At 52.0% G+C, this 13,258-nt stretch overlaps 1 pseudogene; it reads right to left on the bottom strand.

Moving 5' to 3' along the window:
- Positions 1-440: 440 nt before the first annotated feature.
- The window catches only part of LOC116969275, a 55,162-nt pseudogene continuing 42,344 nt past the window's right edge, over positions 441-13,258 (bottom strand).

The raw sequence follows: 13,258 nt of genomic DNA on the forward strand, positions 1-13,258 counted from the left end.
TTTTGGCTAATTCCAAAGTTTCCCCCACAATTAATATGTCATGTAGGTAATCCATGACCAAATGGGTTTTTTTCCGATGAAACAAAAAAAGTGTAATCTACCACCAATTTGTGTATTATTTACACTTGCTGTTTTTTGGAAGAGACCCGACCCACCTACCTCCATGGTGACCAGTGGAAATTTTATTTCTTCCTCTGCAGACGCCATAGAGGTTGAGTCGCCGGAGCTTGGATTTGGGGTTTGTGCATCTTCCACGCAGGCCGGTCTGGGCCATGGCCTAAAAAATACCTGTTTCCTGTTGCCTGGCCTTTGAGCTTTCACCAGCTTCTGTGTGTCTTGCTCTGCTGGAGGGTGCGTAGGGATCTGTTGTCGTGTGTAGGAGGTCCTATCTGTTGCCGCCTTTATGAGCGCCAAGGATTTAGCCTCCTCATCGAGCGCTTTTACCTGTTTTGACAGGTTGCCCCCAAATAGTGATATTGGTGGTTTAGTACCTCCAGGTCTACACAGCTCTGCAACTTACGGCTTAAAGCTGGGCGGATGGTGTTCTTCCTGAGACTATTCACCTCGTACTGCGTATTGCAGAATAATGCCAGAGCGTCTTGCTGTTGTTCTGACATCTCTTTTCCATCCACTGTCCGGGTAACTGCTGTGATCCCTGCAGTCAACAATTTTAGGATTTTCTGAAGCTTAATATGTTGGCTTCTGACTCCCGCTCCAATGTGTTTCCAGATGCAACTGTTCACCATGGGAAATTTTGAGGGATACACAATTTTACCGGTGCCAAATATTTGGCAGTAGTGTCCATTACAGCCATGTTCCTATAGTTGTTTAAATGAGAGATAGTCAATACTGGATGCTCAGTCCAGTCTGCTCTAGTTGTACAAATTGGGCACCATTTCCAGCAAGTGTCATTGTTCTTGCACCCCCTGCACGCTGGTTGTCTCTTCAGCAAACACCCCTCAGAGCCAGCCCAAAATTGGTTCCCAGTACTCCCCTCTGTCGAGGGAGATGCATTGTGCAGCCCTGGATAAGGTGCTGCCATGGGAGTATTATATACCCATGGTGACTAGCCTCCATCTCCCGGAGTCTGTCACAGTGGAGCATCTGCTCCATAAACCGCTCCATTCGGCCCCAGCAACAGTGTTTCTTTGCAGTTCGACTTGTCAGAGTCAACGGCTCTGTTCCGTATAGCCTCCCGCCCGGCCGTGGTGTTGATCTGGCCGGCGCAGGTGTCAAGTCGGGCACAGCTGATCCCACTAACGGTAATGCTGGTGCCGTCAGCCGCTGCTGGCTGCCCGCAACGCCGCGGTCCTCTCCAGCCAGCTTAGATGCAGCCCTTGTGGACTCTTATTTTGTCCATAGTTTCCCCCTATAAAAACAGCACGGGAAACAAAAAACCACCGCAGAGTAATTCACTTTCCTGTCCATCTCGGTTTCAAAATTAACGCTGCGGGGGAACGCTCCACCCCGCCTGTCGTTTCGCAATGCGTGTAGCGATATGACACGCATGCGTCCTGGCGGGTTCTTCACGTAGTCACTCACGTGACTGCGAAGTAACATTTAAAATGAATTGGATGGGTATATGGACGGGAAAGGAATGGAGGGTTATGGTCTGAGTGCAGGTAGATGGGACTAGGGGAGATTAAGTGTTCGGCACGGACTAGAAGGGTTTCCGTGCTGTAATTGTTATATGGTTACATGGTTATAAATAATTCATGAAATAAATGACTTCATACAGCTTCAATAAAGGTTTGCAAAGAATGTTACCTGAAATGTCTCTTAGAAACATAGAAATTAGGTGCAGGAGTAGGCCATTCGGCCCTTCGAGCCTGCACCGCCATTCAATATGATCATGGCTGATCATCCAACTCAGTATCCCGTACCTGCCTTCTCTCCATACCCTCTGATCCCCTTAGTCACAAGGGCCACATCTAACTCCCTCTTAAATATAGCCAATGAACTGGCCTCGACTACCATCTGTGGCAGAGAGTTCCAGAGATTCACCACTCTCTGCGTGAAAAAAAGTTCTTCTCATCTCGGTTTTAAAGGATTTCCCCCTTATCCTTAAGCTGTGACCCCTTGTCATGGACTTCCCCAACATCGGGAGCAATCTTCCTGCATCTAGCCTGTCCAACCCCTTAAGAATTTTATAAGTTTCTATAAGATCCCCTCTCAATCTCCTAAATTCTAGAGAGTATAAACCAAGTCTATCCAGTCTTTCTTCATAAGACAGTCCTGACATCCCGGGAATCAGTCTGGTGAACCTTCTCTGCACTCCCTCTATGGCAATAATGTCTTTGCGTAATAACGCAATACTCCTGGTGTGGTCTCACCAAGACCCTGTACAACTGCAGTAGAACCTCCCTGCTCCTATACTCAAATCCTATTGCTATGAAAGCTAACATACCATTCGCTTTCTTCACTGCCTGCTGCACCTGCATGCCTACTTTCAATGACTGGTGTACCATGACACCCAGGTCTCGCTGCATCTCCCCTTTTCCTAGTCGGCCACCATTTAGATAATATGCCGAATACTGTGTGTAAACAGCAGAGAGACGGTGATTTTGGCTGCAGCCATCTTCTGCTTCAGTAAAGGGAAGCTGATCGGTGATTGGCCGCAACGCATCTCGCAGACAATCAATCAATCACCCGTATTGTCATCTTGCAAAGTAACAATTGTACAGTACAAAATGAGAAGACGTTTCCCAGGGAATACCGGAGCATCGCACATAAACATTTCACACATAATATCAGGAAAAACAATCCAGTCCCTGTTGGAATAGTATAAATAGTTAAAAACTGGTAAAACAGCAACATTAAAATACAGTAAAAACAGTCCTTACAATGTCCAGGGCAGCTGATTTGAGTGGCCAGTGCCAGAGTTATTAAATTGTCAGAGCAACAAAAGCCGCAGAATCAGGTGGAGTAACAGTTTAGCAGCCTCACAGCCTGTGGAGAAAGCTGTTTAGCAGCCTGGTAGTCTGGGCTTTGATGCTACGGTATCTCTTGCCTGATGGCAGGAGATCCAGGTGTATGTGGAGGGGGTGCAGTTTGGCCTTTGCTATGCTCAGTGCTTTTCTCAGGCAGCGGCTCTGGAACAGTTCTTGTACCGAGGGTAGGGAGACGCCAATGATAGAAACACAGACAATAGGTGCAGGAGTAGAGGCCATTCGGCCCTTCGAGCCTGCACCATTCGCCATTCAATATGATCATGGCTGATCATCCAACTCAGTATCCTGGACCTGCCTTCTCTCCATACCCCCTGATCCCTTTAGCCACAAGGGTCACATCTAACTCCCTCTTAAATATAGCCAATGAACTGGCCTCAACTGTAGCGAGTCTGTACCCACAGACGTTCCCCGCACAGTAACACTAACAGACACACACGAGGAACAATTTAAAATTCTCCAAGATGGCGGCGCGCACAGTCACAGCGGCTCGAAGCTCTCCTTTCGGTGCTTTGTTGTGCTTTTTTGTTTGTATGTCTGTTTGATGTCGTTACGTTTTGTCGTGCGAATCTCACCGTCACCCGACAGGATCTTCTGCTTATTGGGTTACAAAGTAAACAGGAAGTTACGAAACATACCGGAGGAGATAGCCAGGACACCGGGCTCTCCGTGGATTGTGTTCGGCCCCAGCAAACGCCGGAGACGGAGGAAGCACAGGAAGCAAACGCGTGGTCGCCGGTCCGGACGCGTCGCTAGGCTAATGCAACAACCACATAAACCACCGCTACCCAGCATCATTCTCACCAACGCCAGATCCATCACCAACAAAATGGACGAACTAAGACTACAGTCGTAAAATCGTAAAAATTGTAAAGAGCCATGGTTTTCAAGGGAAATTGGACACTTGGTTCGGAAAAAGAGGGAGATCTACAATAGTTATAGGCAGCATGGAGTAAATGAGGTGCTTGAGGAGTATAACGAAAGTAAAAGAATCTTAAGAAATAAATTAGAAAAGCTAAAAGTAGATATGAGGTTGCTTTGGCAAGTAAGGTAAAAGTAAATCCGAAGGGTTTCTACCGCTATATTAATAGCAAAAGGATAACGAGGGATAAAATTGGTTCATTAGAGAGTCAGAGTGGCCAACTATCTGCAGAGCCAAAAGAGATGGGGGAGATATTGAACAGTTTCTTTTCTTCGGTATTCACCAAGGAGAAGGATATTGAATTATGTGAGGTAAGGAAAACAAGTAGAGTAGCTATGGAAACTATGAGGATCAAAGAAGAGGAAGTACTGACACTTTTGAGAAATATAAAAGTGGATAAGTCTCCAGGTCCGGACAGGATATTCCCTAGGACATTGAGGGAAGTTAGTGTAGAAATAGCAGGGGCTATGGCAGAAATATTTCAAATGTCATTAGAAACGGGAAAAGTGCCGGAGGATTGGCGTACTGCGCATGTTGTTCCATTGTTTAAAAAGGGGTCTAGGAGTAAACCTAGCAATTATAGACCTGTTAGTTTGACGTCAGTGGTGGGCAAATTAATGGAAAGAATACTTAGAGATAATATATATAAGCATCTGGATAAACAGGGTCTGATTAGGAACAGTCAACATGGATTTGTGCCTGGAAGGTCATGTTTAACTAATCTTCTTGAATTTTTTGAAGATGTTACTCGGGAAATTGATGAGGGTAAAGCAGTGGATGTTGTGTATATGGACTTCAGTAAGGCCTTTGACAAGGTTCCTCGTGGAAGGTTGGTTAAGAAGGTTCAATGGTTGGGTATTAATGGTGGAGTAGCAAGATGGATTCAACAGTGGCTGAATGGGAGATGCCAGAGAGTAATGGTGGATGGTTGTTTGTCAGGTTGGAGGCCAGTGACGAGTGGGGTGCCACAGGGATCTGTGTTGGGTCCACTGTTGTTTGTCATGTACATCAATGATCTGGACGATGGCGTGGTAAATTGGATTAGTAAGTATGCAGATGATACTAAGATAGGTGGGGTTGCGGGTAATGAAGTAGAGTTTCAAAGTCTACAGAGAGATTTATGCCAGTTGGAAGAGTGGGCTGAAAGATGGCAGATGGAGTTTAATGCTGATAAGTGTGAGGTGCTACATCTTGGCAGGACAAATCAAAATAGGACGTACATGGTAAATGGTAGGGAATTGAAGAATGTAGGTGAACAGAGGGATCTGGGAATAACTGTGCACAGTTCCCTGAAAGTGGAATCTCATGTAGATAGGGTGGTAAAGAAAGCTTTTGGTGTGCTGGCCTTTATAAATCAGAGCATTGAGTATAGAAGTTGGGATGTAATGTTAAAATTGTACAAGGCATTGGTGAGGCCAATTCTGGAGTATGGTGTACAATTTTGGTCGCCTAATTATAGGAAGGATGTCAACAAAATAGAGAGAGTACAGAGGAGATTTACTAGAATGTTGCCTGGGTTTCAGCAACTAAGTTACAGAGAAAGGTTGAACACGTTAGGGCTTTATTCTTTGGAGCGCAGAAGGTTAAGGGGGGACTTGATAGAGGTTTTTAAAATGATGAGAGGGATAGACAGAGTTGACGTGGAAAAGCTTTTCCCACTGAGAGTAGGGAAGATTCAAACAAGGGGACATGACTTGAGAATTAAGGGACTGAAGTTTAGGGGTAACATGAGGGGGAACTTCTTTACTCAGAGAGTGGTAGCTGTGTGGAATGAGCTTCCAGTGAAGGTGGTGGAGGCAAGTTCGTTTTTATCATTTAAAAATAAATTAGATATTTATATGGATGGGAAAGGAATGGAGGGTTATGGTCTGAGCGCAGGTATATGGGACTAGGGGAGATTATGTGTTCGGCACGGACTAGAAGGGTCGAGATGGCCTGTTTCCGTGCTGTAATTGTTATATGGTTATATGGTTACAGGTCGCCGCTAACACATTCATCGCGGACAGTTGCATTCTGCTAATAACAGAGATGTGGCTACACGCACATGTACCGGACGGAGCCATTGAGCTAGCAGGCCGCACACCATTTCGCTGGGATAGAAACAAAGACTCCGGTAAGAGCAAAGGAGGGGGGTTATGCATCTACGTTCACAACAACTGGTGCACAAATACCACAATCATTGACATACACTGTTCTGCTGATTTGGAGTACCTGATAGTTAGATGCAGGCTTTCCACCTCCCACGTGAATTTACCGTTGTTGTAGTTACAGCTGTGTATATCCCACTGGATGCTAATGCTAGCATAGCCCTAGGCTACCTCCATAGCGCTATCAGCAAACAAGAGAACACCTTCCCCAAAACAGCCCATATCATAGCTGGTGATTTCAATCACGCAAACTTAAAATCAGTTCTCCCCAAGTTTGAACAACACATCAAATGTGCAACCAGGGGAGAAAACAGACACAGATACAGATACAGATAACCTTTATTGTCATTCAGACAAGTCTGAACGAAATGTCATGCCTGCAGTCATGCACACAATACAATAAAAACAACAATAAACACATATTAACATCCAACACAGTGAGTCCACCAAGCACCTCCTCACTGTCATGGAGGCAAAAAGTCTTAGGTCTGCAGTCTCCTCCCCTCCTCTTCTCCCTCTGCGCTGAGGCAATACCCCACCGGGCGATGTTACAAACAGTCCCGCGGCTCAAACACCGCGGCCCGGGGTTGTCGAAGCTGCCGCCCTCCAGTCCAGTGGACGCAGAGGTCACCGCCGCCAGATCGCCGTCCCAGCCGCCCTCACGTGAGTACCGTACCGTCTCAGCCTCGGGCTGGGTCGCCCCGACATGTGCGCCGCTTCTCCCTCGGGCCGGGCCGCCCCGATATGGGCGCCGCTTCTTCCTCGGGCCGGGCCGCCCTGACATGGGCACCGCTTCTCCCCCGGGCTGGGCCGCCCCGACATGTGCGCCGCTTCTCCCTCGGGCCGGGCCGCCCCGACATGGGCGCCGCTTCTCCCTCGGGCCGGGCCGCCCCGACATGGGCACCGCTTCTCCCTCGGGCTGTGCCGCCCCGACATGGGCGCCGCTTCTCCCTCGGGCCGGGCCGCCCTGACATGGGCACCGCTTCTCCCTCGGGCTGGGCCGCCCCGACATGGGCGCCGAGCCTCCCCTGGGCTGGGCCGCTCTAACATGGGCGCCGCTTCTCCCTCGGGCTGGGCCGCCCCGACATGTGCGCCGCTTCTCCCTCGGGCTGGGCCGCCCCGACATGGGCACCGCTTCTCCCTCGGGCTGGGCCGCCCTGACATGGGCGCCGCTTCCCCCCTGGGCTGGGCCGCCCCGACATGGGCACCGCTTCTCCCTCGGGCTGGGCCGCCCCGACATGGGCACCGCTTCTCCCTCGGGCTGGGCCGCCCTGACATGGGCGCCGAACCTCCCCCGGGCCGGGCCGCCCCGACATGGGCGCCGCTTCTCCCTCGGGCTGGGCTGGGTCTCGGGCTGGGTCGCCCCGACATGGGCGCCGAACCTCCCCCGGGCTGTGCCGCCCCAACATGGGCGCCGCTTCTCCCTCGGGCTGGGCCGCCCCGACATGGGCGCCAAACCTCCCCCGGGCTGGGCCGCCCCAACATGGGCACCGCTTCTCCCTCGGGCTGGGCCGCCCCAACATGGGCGCCGCTGCTCCCTCGGGCTGGGCCGCCCCAACATGGGCGCCGAACCTCTACCGGGCCGGGCCGCCCCAACATGGGCGCCGCTTCTCCCTCGGGCTGGGCCGCCCCGACATGGGCGCCGCTTCTCCCCCGGGCTGGGCCGCCCAACATGGGCACCGCTTCTCCCTCGGGCTGGGCCGCCCCGACATGGGCGCCGCTTCTCCTCCGGGCTGGGCCGCCCCGACATGTGCGCCGCTTCTCCCTCGGGCCGGGCCGCCCCAACATGGGCGCCGCTTCTCCCTCGGGCTGGGCCGCCCCAACATGGGCGCCGCTTCTCCCTCGGGCTGGGCCGCTCCGACATGGGCGCCGAACCTCCCTCGGGCTGGGCCGCTCCGACATGGGCGCCGAACCTCCCTCGGGCTGGGAGCGCCGCACCACCCCGAGCTCGGCCGCTCCGACGGGAACATCGTTCCACCCTCGGGCTGGCTGCACTCACGGGAGCGTCACAGACCCTCACGGGAGCGCTGTTCCAGCCCCGAGCCGGACCGCCCTCACGGGAGCGAGTCCTGGCGGGCTCTGCCTCCTGAGCCTCGAGGTCGCCAGCTCCGCCATTAGGCCTCAGCGCAGACGGAGGCAGAGAAGGGGAATACGACCCCCCCCCACCCCACGCCACCCCACCCAAAACACAAACTAAAAACCAAAAACTAGACTAACCAAAACGAAAAAAACAACACAAAAAAGCAAAAACAACGGGACTGCAGGTGAGCCGCTGTTGCCAGGGCAATGCCGCCACTTCCGTACCTGCCTTCTCTCCATACCCCCTGATCCCTTTAGCCACAAGGGCCACATCTAACTCCCTCTTAAATGTAGCCAATGAACTGGCCTCAACTACCTTCTGTGGCAGAGAATTCCACAGATTAGAATTGAGAAGATTGAGGGGGAAACTTCCAATCAATCAATCTATCAATCAACCTTTATAGTCATCTTGCAAGCAACAGTTGTACAGTGCAAAATGAGAAGACGTTTCCCAGGGAATACCGGAGCATCGCACATGAAATTTAAAACATTTCACACATAATAACACTAAAAACATTCCAGCCCCTGATGGAACAGTATAAATAGTTAAACGCAGGTAAAACACAACGTTAAAATACAGTAAAACCAATCATAAAATGTCCAGGGGCAGCTGATTTGAGTGGCCAGTGCCAGTTATTAAAGTGGCCAGTGCCAGTTATTAAAGTGGCCAGTGCCAGCCGCAGAATCAAGTGACTGTGAGTACAGAGTGACTGTTTAGCAGCCTCGCAGCCTGTGGTAGGAAGCTGTTTAGCAGTCTTGTAGTCCGGGCTTTGATGCTTCGATATATCTTGCCTGATGGCAGGAGATCCAGGTGTATGTGGAGGGGATGCAGTTTGTCCTTAGCAATTCTCTGAGCTTTTTTCAGACAGCGGCTCTGGAACAGTTCTTGTACCGAGGGTAGGGAGACGCCAATGATCCTCTCTGCTCCCCTCACTACCCTATGCAGAGCCTTCCTGTCCGAGCAGTTGCAGGAGGAGTACCACGTATTTATGCAGTACGTGAGTACAGACTCCACCGTGCCCCTGTAGAAAGTCCTGAGGATGTTGGTGGGGAGTGAGGCCTGTTTTAGTTTCCTCAGGAAGTGCAGTCGCTGATGGGCCCGTTTGACGGTCCCAGTGGTGTTCCTGGACCAGGTGAGGCTGTCTGTAATTTGCACACCGAGGAACTTTATGCTCTCCACTGTCTCCACTGCAGTGCCACTGATGTTGAGGGGTGTATGCTTTGGCTGCGCCCTCCTGAAGTCGACAACCATCTCCTTCGTTTTATCGACATTTAATTCTAGATTATTTTTGCCGCACCAGTCCACTACTTGTTTTACTTCCTCCCTGTACATTGATTCGTCATCTCCGTTGATGAGTCCCACCACTGTTGTGTCATCCGCGAATTTTATGATCTTATTGTCCCTGAATCTGGCAGCACCGTCATGTGTGAGCAATGTGAACACCAGTGGGCTGAGCACACAGCCTTGAGGGGAGCCGGTGCTCAGCGTGATCGAGCCTGAAGTGTTCTTGCCAACACGGACTGACTGCGGTCTCTCTGTCAGAAAGTCCAAGACCTAGTGACACAGGGTGGTGTTGAGGCCCAGCAGGGTTAGTTTCTCCACAAGTCTCTGTGGGATGATGGTGTTAAACGCTGAGCTGAAGTCAATGTACAGGATTCTGGCGTATGTGTTTTTGTTTTCCAGATGCGTGAGTACTGTGTGCAGCATGGTAGGGATGTCATCCTCTGTAGAACGGTTGGGGCGATAGGCAAACTGGAGGGGGTCTAACGATGATGGGAGGCTGGCAGTAATGTGGGGTTTCACCAGGCGTTCAAAACACTTCATTATTATTGGGGTCAGGGCGACAGGGCGGTAGTCATTTAGGCAGGCAACCACTGGTTTCTTCGCTCTGGGGATTATCGCGGAAGTTTTGAGACAATGGCTTGACTAAGGGAGATGTTAAAGATGTCTGTTAGCACATCTGCCAACTCCTCAGCATATTCCTTGCGCACACGTCCTGGGATGTTGTCGGGTCCGACTGCTTTCCACGGGTTGACCTTAGACAGGATTCTCCGTGTGTCCATCTGGTCTATGTTCAGGACTGGCTGGTCGGATTGTAAGCAGGGGCTGGCTCTCCCCTTGGGTGTGGTGTTTGCTGCATCAAAATGTGCAAAGAAGTTGTTCAGTTCATCTGGGAGAGAAGAGTCGGTGTCGGTTACTTGCTGCCTTGCCTTGTACCCGACAGTGTTTGGATTACATTCCACATCCTCCTGGTGTCTCCTGTATCACAGAGGTGTCCCTGGATTTTCCCCGCGTAGGCACGTTTTGCTGCCCTGATTCCTTTTTCCAGTGCAGTCCTGGTAGATCAAAGAGCGGCTGTGTTACCGGCTCTGTAGGCTGCATCACGGGCCCTCAGCAGCGAGCGCACCTCTGCTGTCATCCATGGCTTTTCGTTTCCACGTGCAGTGATGGTTTTCATGACAGTGACATCCTCGGTGTACTTGACAATGTAGCTGGTTACAGTCTCTGCGTACTCCTCGATGTTGATGAGGTCATCATAGGATGCTGCTGTCCTGAACACATCACAGTCAGTGTAGAAACTTATAGAAACTTACAAAAGTGTTAAGGGGTTGGACAGGCTAGATGCAGGAAGATTGTTTCCGATGTTGGGGTAGTCCAGAACAAGGGGCCACACAGTTTAAGGATAAGGGGGGCATTTTTAGGACCGAGATGAGAAAAACATTTTTTTTCACACACACAGAGAGTGGTGAATCTATGGAATTCTCTGCCACAGAAGGGAGTTGAGGCCACAGTTCATTGGCTATATTTAAGAGGGAGTTAGATGTGGCCCTTGTGGCTAAAGGGATCAGGGGGTATGGAAAGAAGGCAGGTACAGGATACTGAGTTGGATGATCAGCCATGATCATATTGAATGGCAGTGCAGGCTAGAAGGGCCGAATGACCTCTACTACTGCACCTATTATCTATGTGTCTATATGTGTATATGCTGTAGGCTTTCGTTATATGTTGAGCTAATTGCTTTTCCCATGATTGTCTGTATAATTCCGTCTACGGATTCTCACTGTCTATCTATTTTCTATTTTGATAATATAAAAGTCTGTGGCTGCCGTCCGACTGGCTGTCGGCTTTCTACCTGACTTGTGGCTGCCAGCCTTTAATTAGTTGCTACGCCAACACCAGACGCAGACTTGCCGAGATTTTATTCCATTTCGGCAGAGATTTCACTTTTCATTCCAAGTATCCACTCCTGATTAAATGTTGTCGTGTTTTTGTAAACATTTTAAATCAAATCTTCCTCCCCACCCCTTCCCCTAACCATCTGTCCCTCTTCCACCACCCCTTACCCCTCTCCCCTCCCTCCCTCCCTCCCCACTCTACCACTTCTCTCTCCCCTCCCCCTCCCACTCTCCCTCACCTCTTCCCCCACACACCCTCCCTCCACAATCTTCCCCCTCCCTCCCCTACCCCATCTCCCTCCTCCCCCTCCCTCCAGCATCCATCCCCCCATATCACACCCCTCCCCCATCGCTCTCTCCTCCCCTCCCCCACCCCTCTCTCCTCAACATCTCCATATCCCTCTCCCTCTCCTCCCCTCCTCCACCCACTCCCATCCCTCTCTCCTCCAACCCTATCTCTCTCCCCACTCTTCCCCCTCCCTCCACACACTTTCTCCTCTCTCCCCTAACCCATCTCCCTCCTCCCCTCCCTCCCCCATCCCTCCCCCATCTCCCGCTCCCTTCCTCCTCCCTCTCCTACCACATCTCCCTCCTCCCCGTCCCTCCCCCATCTCCCCCATCCCCCTCTCCTCCAGCTCCCCACCCCCTCTCCATCTCCTCACCCCTCTCCCTCCCCTCCTCCTCTCACCCCCATCTCTCACTCCCGCACCTCCATTCTCGCTCCCCTCTCTTCCTCCTACCTCCATGCTCCTCCCCCTCTCTCCCCTACCTCCTCTACCTCCTCCCCTCCCCCACATCTCTCCCCCCTCCCCTCTCTCTTCCCCTCCCCATCCCTCTCTTCCCCTCCCCATCCCCCTCTCCTCCCCCTCTCCATCTCCCTCTCCTCACCCCTCTCCCTCTCCTCCCCCTCCTCCTCCCAACTCCATCCCTCTCACCCCCGCCCCCTTACCTCCGCCACCCCCTTTCCCTCTCATCCCTTCGCTCGCCCAACCCCTTCCATCCCCAACCCCTTTCCCTCACTCCCCCACCCCCTACCTCCTCCCCAACCTGCCCCCTACATCCACACTATTCCCCCTCTACCACACCCCATCTCCGTCCTCCCCTCCCTCCCCCCTCTCTCTTCCCCTCCCCCACCCCTCTCTCCTCCCCCCTCTCTATCTCCCTTGCCAAAGAAATTCTTGCCGTAGAGGGAGTACAGAGAAGGTTCACCAGACTGATTCTTGGGATGTCAGGACTTTCATATGAAGAAAGACTGGATAGACTCGCCTTGTACTCATTAGACATTATAAGATTGAGGGGGGGGGGGGGTCTTGTAGAAATTTACAAAATTCTAAAGGGGTGGGACAGGCTAAATGCAGGAAGATTATTCCCGATGTTGGGGAAGTCCAGGACAAGGGGCCACAGTTTAAGGATAATGGGAAAACCTGTGGAATTCTCTGCAACAGAAGGTAGTTGAGGCCACAGTTCATCGGCTATATTTAAGAGGGTGTTAGTTGTGACCTCCTCCCTTCCCTCCCCTACCCCATCTCCCTCCTCTCCCCCCTCTCCCACACCTATCTTCCCCTCCCCATCACTATCTCCTCCTGTCCCCCACCCCCTCTCCTCCCCACCTCCATCTCTGTCTCCTCACCCCTCTCCCTGCCCACCCCCTCCTCCTACCACCCCTCCCCTACCCCATCTCCCTCCCCACTCTTCCCCCTCCCTCCACACTATTCCCCCTCTCTCCTCCGCCCCATCTCATTCCTCCCCTCGCTCCTCCCTCCCCACAACTGTCTCCCCCTCCCCTCTCTGCTCCCCTCCCCACCCCTCTCTCTTCTTCCCTCTTCATTTCCCTCTCCCCACCCCTTTCTCTCTCTTCCGTGATCACAGTGAATGGCGGTGCTGGCTGGAAGGGCCGAATGGCCTCTACTCTGGCATCTGTTGTCTATTTTCTATTGTCTATTCCCTCTCCCCCCTCTCTCTCTCCCCCTCTCTCTCTCTCAGAG

Source organism: Amblyraja radiata, unplaced genomic scaffold (assembly GCF_010909765.2).
Source record: "Amblyraja radiata isolate CabotCenter1 unplaced genomic scaffold, sAmbRad1.1.pri S140, whole genome shotgun sequence".
NCBI lineage: Eukaryota > Metazoa > Chordata > Chondrichthyes > Rajiformes > Rajidae > Amblyraja > Amblyraja radiata.